This window comes from Scomber japonicus, chromosome 16, assembly GCF_027409825.1.
Source record: "Scomber japonicus isolate fScoJap1 chromosome 16, fScoJap1.pri, whole genome shotgun sequence".
NCBI lineage: Eukaryota > Metazoa > Chordata > Actinopteri > Scombriformes > Scombridae > Scomber > Scomber japonicus.
The window spans coordinates 27,052,734-27,060,794 of NC_070593.1; the positions used below are offsets into that span (position 1 = coordinate 27,052,734).

The 8,061-nt window shown below is 38.1% G+C and overlaps 1 non-coding gene across 1 annotated transcript; it reads left to right on the forward strand.

Moving 5' to 3' along the window:
* Positions 1–2,571: 2,571 nt before the first annotated feature.
* On the forward strand, positions 2,572–2,644 carry trnak-cuu (transfer RNA lysine (anticodon CUU)). The gene has a single exon. It is a non-coding gene; the product is annotated as a tRNA-Lys (tRNA).
* The last annotated feature ends 5,417 nt before the right edge of the window (positions 2,645–8,061 follow it).

Here is an 8,061-nt window from a genome sequence, read left to right on the forward strand (position 1 = left end):
TAGTATGTTAATATTGTACTAAACAGGTTGATTGCCTTCTCCATAGTGTAGCTTATGTAATCACCTGCAACCATACCTCTATGGTCCAAGACATCTTAATAAGATTTAGTAAGCAAATGAGTATAATGACTTGTGTAGGAGCACTTTAGAGTATCAGATATCAAGCGTAGAATTGATTTGCATTGGTACTAGTGTGCCTTCTTCAGTGCTACAGGCTAGGCTAGTTTCCTCCTACTTCCAGTCTTTGTACTATATGCTAAAAAGGAACAGGAATGCATGTACAGAGATGGCTCCTCTGATATGACATCAGAAAAGTCAGCAAACCACCAAATTTCTCAAAAAAATCTTAAAGTGTTTGTTTAAAAAAATGGTGTTTGTTTAAGACCACAAGGTGAAGTGACGTTACCCTGACAGAAGAAGAGGGAAACTATCTGATGCTTTTGATGTATTGCTGAAAAGATGTCTCACCTCTCCTTTAAAATCTCTTTCACTGTCACACACACACACACACACACACACACACACACACACTCACACTCTCTCTCACCTCCTCCTCTGTGAGAGTGGTAATCAGGCTGGATGGCTGATTCTTTTCATAAATTTTAGTATCTCCTTATTTCAAGCTTTGCTGCCTCTCTGCTGCCATTAGTCCCCCGCAGGCGACGGAGCCCATCTCCGTTGCACGCCACTCCTTTTATGAGGTTTGCCTTCGCTCACAGCATTACTGCCTGCCAGGCGTCCTAGGTGGGGCTTTCACATACAGACCAAATCTGTCACTCCTCTGTCAGGATGCCTCCCTCTTGACGCTTATTTTTTATTCTCTTACAGACATATCATCCTTTTTAAAGAGGCTCTGTTGAACTGATTTAAGACGATAACAAAATCTACTGTAGTCTACCATCAGAAAAAATACACATGTATATTGTATAGTGGGGATGTCTCAGAGTTTATGGAGTCTGGGGGTGCGGTGTTTCAGTCAAGGGAGTCATCTTGTGAATGATGGACTGCAAGTCAAATGCTGGAGAATAGAAATGTGAGGATGGAGGAGATGGCAGATAAGGTTTTGTCTCCCTAAAACAGCACAGTCCAAACAAGGATGTTTAAACATCTGTGTGGATATATGAGTGTGATTTACAGACTATAGGCCTATAAACCGGACCCATATGTACTTTTCATTGTTGATACAGATATTTCAGTCCAGCAACCAAAGGAATTGCTTTTTCATTGGATCAATTTCTATCCAGTTCCAGTGGTGATTGTGTTGGTGGTATGGGCTTTATGCAAGACACTGGAGTTTGGAGTTCAAATAGAGCTTCCCCAACCGTTAGCCCCATTTGTAATCTCAGCACTCCATATGTTACTCTATGTTTTAATCACATAGAATCACCTACACTGCTCTACAAAGGAAAACAGCAGTTACTACCCAATGAAACTGTGAAAATGAATGTCCAGTTAAATGTGTTATGGGTAGAAAAGCAGTAATGTGCTTATCAAATATGTATACTTGAAGTGATTTTCATGACCAATTATTTGACCTATGAAGGTTAGGGTTAGGGTTAGGGTTAGTACACAGTCAAAGTGCAGAAACTACAATCTTAGTGTCTTCTTCCTGAGAAAATGTAAATCTAGTTTGGGTTCTTAAAACATTACGTTTGAAAGGTTTAAATAACTGAGTAATTCAGATAAATCCAAGCAATCCCCAGGTATTATTGTGTGAGGTTTGATGTATTGTGAAATGTATGTAGCTTTTAGATTTGCTTGTTATGTGACTGAAACATGAAACATACAAAGTACTAATGTCATAAATAGGTGTTTTAGTCACCTTACCTTAACCATGCCATGTTATATACTATATTTGCCTTATGTACCATGACCACAATCTTTCATTTATGACGTTAGATATATCAAGACAAAACAAGTGCCAGTATAACATACCTACACCTAAAATGCAGTAGACCTGCTCCAATACCTGCATGGCTCTGTATGAAATCATTGGATATTTGTTCTGTTATTCTATGCCTGAAGCTGTCCTGTGTAGCCCAAGTAGAATATACACTTATACTCCAAAAAATGGCAAATGCATTTATAGCAATCTAATTTCCCCAAGGGCAGCGGGACTAGTATGAGACCGTATCCTTTTCCCAGTGCCATGTTGCAAACATTTTACTACAACAGGCTGTGTTTAGCTTACCATGTATGAATCATGTTTTTCTCTGATTCTTATAGAACTCATCATTAGATTTCCAGTCTAACATTAAGCAGTCATTTAAAGCAACAAAGGCATTTTTAAATATGTTTATTTGTTGACCGCGTTAAGACCCTCAAGTCCTTTTAAATCAAACTCAACAGTGACTTACTTTTAAAATTCTAATGTTGCTGTCTCTACCACTTGCAAAGTTCAGGTGACTTGACTTCAAGGATCAATTGAAAGCACCATTTCACAATATGTGGTTTATTTCCACACTAGTGTTGGAAGAAGCCACCAGCCGGTCCTTTTCCTTTAAAACAGTGTGGGAAAGTTTCGTTTATTAGACAGCTTAAAAAAACGAGAGCTTTTACTAAGCAAGAGAAGCCCGGTTAGCTCAGTCGGCAGAGCATGAGACTCTTAATCTCAGGGTCGTGGGTTCGAGCCCCACATTGGGCGCAGAGCTTATCCTTTGGAGCTGCCTTTGGGGAACAGTAGATTTCAAATGTGTGCTTCCAGTTTCATGTTTAATCTGTGGCTGATCTTGCCAAAGAAAGGCCACAGTATCATCACAGTTCTGCCATTTGTGGTCTGGATTAGTATGAGACTTTCTCAAGAGTGTCATGTGCTCTTTACAGGCAGCACACAGAATAAAAACTGTTCATTTTGTTGACCAATTCCTAATTTTGTACAGTTCACAAAAAAAACACAGTTTCAGCTTTTCAATACATATGGGTTAGTGACAAATAAGGACTGGCAAGATAAAAAAATCAAACATTTTTAAAAACTGTCTTGAAAGCAGCATCAGGTTTGTTAAATGTCAAATGGTCTAACCACAAAATAATGATAAATATTCAATAGTGTATCCACCTACAGTGTATTTAAGTGGACTTATACTAATAATTAGATTACGTTTAAAAATACACTGAAATGGTTCCTGATCTCCATGATTCTCCATATGAAGATGTAATATTTAGAACAATAGTACTACATTAGCTTTATTTAATATAAAAGTTATAATGTAAGATCATGCCAAACTAGTTGATATGGTGTTTTATTGACTATTTGCTGTTTTTAAGCAAGTTGAATTATTTGGTTTTTATGGTTGCACCACTTAGACATTTTTGCCATAATCCTCTAATATAATCTCTCAAAATGGATTAAAAGCAGAAATTTGATGCTGGGTCCACAAAAAAAGAATGTGTGCAAGTTAATCATACGTTTATTTTAACATTTCAACCCCTTTGAATTTGACTAAACCACATTGACACAAAAAAACGTTGTTGAACCATAGATATTATAGAAAGAAACACTGACATTGAACATAATCCAGGATTGTAGACAAAAAGGTTTGAAGATGTTCTCCAAACAGCCAGAATTTCGAGGCAGTGGTCCAAACTCCAGAATGGCAAGCAAGCAAATCAAACAGAATAAAAAGGACTTGGTGTTGGCTGAATATAATATTGTCGCCGCAATAACCTACGCATTGTGGGGCTCCCGGAGTCAATAGAAGGCCCTCGTCCAACCAACTTCTTCGCCACTTTACTAACCCAACTCCTGGGTGAACAAACCTTGCCATCTCCTCCTGAACTGGATCGGGCTCCCCGATCACTAGCCCCTAAAAATTAAAAAAACTGATACTTTGTCCATGTGGAACATCTCTGCTGGAGTATCAGACCATCACTGGGTTTGTACAACTCTCTGCTGAATATGTAGCTCATACTACAAAGGTCACAGGCTGGATTGGGACACGCAGTAGAAGTCCCAACACTATCAAGTACAGTAGTTTCCTGTTTGCCACAGACTGGACCAACAGTGATCTGTGTCAACGTTATCTCACAGCATGAAGGTTGAGTGTTTCTCTCTGTGGCTCTCTCTGACCTTTCATTTAATTAGCAGGGATCTACAAATGTAATCATTTTACACCGCTGAGAGAAAGTAAGACAGCATTAGCATAGAGAATGATTAAAAAAAAAGACTGGACTTGGGGAAAGATGATGTGTTCAGGCCTGGCGAGAGGAAAAGAGAGGAAGTGGAATGAGTGTACAGTACAGTTGAGATGAAGGAAATAAACTGACAGACTGAACATTTAAAATGCTTCCAGCAGAAAAGTGAAAGCAGTCTTTTGACAAATCATTAGTAGTGGGCAAATTGTTCTTGTTCTTTAGTGTCAGCTAATATCGGTCATATTTTATTTCTCAGTGCGGTACAGTCACCATGGAGACGTAGAATACACATGGGGCAGACAGCAGGTATAAAAGTTTGAGGTGGTGCTGGAGAGAAATGTTGACGTCTGACAGCCCAACTGAAGGAAAAGTGACATTCTTGACAGGCTGTGTACAATGAAATTGAACCAGCATAAAGAGCACGAGACAACTTTTGTGATATTGATGAAATGTTATAAAAATGTGCCAATCAGCTTTTTTCTTATTCATCAAAATCACGATGGCAAAATGAGAATCAGAAATCACAAAACAGTGCAAGGAGCCCGACTATTATATTAGAAGCCAAAGAGGACATGTCTTTTCATTTTGTTTCCCAGTTTTGCACACACACACATACACACACACACACACACACACACACACACACACACACACACACACACACACACACACACATACGCACATACATTTATCTCATGAGCTTTTGTGTAGAGCTGAAACAATTCAATCAATTAGGTGAATTGGTTCAAATTAATCAGATTTCAATTAGTTATTTTTAATGAATAATTTGTCATTTTAAGTCATTTGTGAGAGTAAACAAAAAAACAAACATTGGATGCCAAAAAAAACCTCAATTTGCATCATTTTTCTCTGTTTTTAATAATAACTCATCAAGGCTTCACCTCTCATTATCCATACTATGATTATTATCACTTTAAATTCATATCCTTATTCATTCTATATAGGCTTTTGTTTCCCTTTTGTGTAACTTCATAATCTTTACCATATTCTCACACATATACATTCATACACACATACGCACAACCATATACAGAACACAACATACACACCACCACAGTTCATCAGCTCTCTCCTTCCTTCTGTAGCACACATACTCCATCAGCAGGGCTGGGACCAGGATTGCAGAGATGCTATAAAGTGTCTGTAATGTTCTTCTTTGTTCCCTATTTTGCTCAATAATTAATTTATTCCTCTACATTTAAAAACCTAAATGTTATTTAAAAGGTCTCTTCTCATAACCAGAGACAAGAGTTAGGTGGGAAATAGTAAACACTTTATTGTTAGGCTGTAATCAGTGTTGGGAACTATGGAAATGTAATAGGTTGCAGATTACTAGTTACTCTATTTAAAATGTAATTAGCAATGTAACTTATTACATTTGATGACTTTTCTACTTTTCTAACCAATGTTTCCAGCTGTCAGGGTAAATGATCCCATTAAGCACCAGAATCTAAGTTCAGCTGTGTTTCATGGATACTGACATGATTTATAAGAGAGATCATTTCTTATAAAACAACATTTATGTCTATCTATTGAAAATGGATTCATTAGTTCATGTAGATTTTGGAATATAAAATAAAGATATTTGATGAATAAAGTGGGTTTAATTGGTACTGTGACTCTCAAATAACACACATCATGATTTATTTACTACACATATAAAAATATATTGATTTCAGAGCATTAAAAACAGCAATATATGTATTCAGTATCATGTTAAATGTTTTAAAAAGGAGCAAAATCTCAACGGTGTGACTTCATCAACATCAACATCATCAACATTTTCATCAGTAACTGTAACAGATTACATTTACATTTAATTTGTAATTAAATGACATAATGCCACTACTTACTCCCCATCACTGGCTATAATTATGCTCACTTTATTTTTATATGTATATATATACATTTCTTTTAGATTAGTCAGAATAAGCATATACAGTAATAAGCACTTATCACAAGAACTTGCAAGTAAATAATAAAATAATTTGGCAATATAATATGCAGAAGAAATGATAACAACAGTAATACTTAGAAAACAACTTCACTATTTTATGACTTTCATGTAAAAAAAAGAGAAAAGAAACAATACGTTCTCCTCATGAAAAATATACCCTTTTTTCCCTCTATCATATCAAATATATATCACAAAAAAAAGAAAAGGTGAGAAATAATTACATTCTCTGTGTCTTTCCGTACTGTTAGGTGGAAGGGAGGAGAGAAAGGAGTTCAAATCCTCAGAGAGGAAGAGAGGGAAAAAAAAGAAGTTATGAACACACACACAGAAGGAGAGAGAATGAGACTCTCTCAGAAACACCTCAGCGGCAGAATGAGGCAGGTGTTTAATTTGAGAATTAAGACAGTGTGAAAGTTCATAAGTATGCTAATGGCTCTGTGCCTCAGTCTGCCAGATGAAGCTTCCTCAGTCTGCTCGGGAGGAAGAAGAGGAAGACGAAGAAGAAACCCACCTGAAACTACGAGCTGTAATAATGATGCACGGTGAATTTTCATCATCATCTTGCTCCCAAGAAAGAAAAAAAAATCAGTGGCACATGGCCGCCTGCACCAGCCTTGACCATAAAGCATCATCAGCTATTACAGTTAAGTCATTTCACTACAGCAGTGGGCATGTAATCTCTCTGCCTGCTGGTGCTGGATCATCCCTGCTGAGGCCTAGGAAATCATTTGTCTTATAGATGATAAAGAACATTAACATATAAACTAAGACACACACACACACACACACACACACACACACACACACACACACACACACACACACACACACACACATACACACACACACACACACACAAAACAATATATAATATTTCATGCCCTCTGCCCACCCTGGGGTCTAAGACAGACAATCATTAAATTAACATTCAGTAGGTTTAGACTCTGCAGAAGCATTGGACTTCAAAAAGCAGCAAATATTTAGGAAGTTAAAAAATAGCTTTAGCTGGGATTCTCACAATATCACTTCTTACAATTACTTTTATTATTTTCCATGTGTGTTTTGAGTAATGTGAAGATGTGAAGGAACACAACTGCACTCGTGTTTTTTGTTGTTGTCTGGTTGGCTCACAGTAGGACCACAGAGATGGAAAAAGGAGGGAAATAAATAGTTCAGTGTAAAAAAGGGCTAAATGTAGGAGACCACAGGGTTTATGTGTTAAAGTAGGAAAAATAGATGAGAGGTCAAAGGTCATGATGGGAAATGAAAAACCCACAGAATTGAATATAAATGATGTGTCCTTGGTGTTGGTTGTAGTTTGTACACTTATTTAACCTTCGTGTCGTCCTCCTGGCAAATTGACCCCATCTGTTTTGACTGTTCCTTCCTTCCTTCCTTCCTTCCTTCCTCCCTTCCGTCTGTCCTTACTCCCTCCCTCCTTCTCTCTTTCTTTCCTTCCTCCGCCCACGTTTTTTCCTTCCTTCTGTCCTTCCTTCCTTCATCCCTCTCTCCCTCCTTTCCTTCCCTACTTCCTTCCTCCCTCCCTCCCTCCTTCCCCCACCTCCCTTCCTTCGTTCCTCTGTCCTTCTTTCCTTCCTTCCTTCCTTCCTTCTTTCCTCCTTCCTTCCTTCCTTCCTTCATTCCTTCCTTCCTTCATCCCTCCCTCCCCCCACCTTCTATCCTTTCCTCCATTCCTTTCTCCCTCCTTCCTTTCCTTCCTTCTTCCTTCCTCACTTCTTTCCTTCCATCTTCCTTCCTCCCTCCCTCCCTCCTTTCCTTCATTCATTCCTTCCTTCCTTCCTTCTTCCCTCCTTTCTTTCCTTCTTCCTCCTTTCCATGCTTACTTCATACCCCCCTTCCTTCCTTCTACCCCCCTTCCTTCCTTGACTCGAGGACAACACGAGAGTTAACTGCAATAACTTAACTTTAATAACCAAAAATGAAGAACTTTT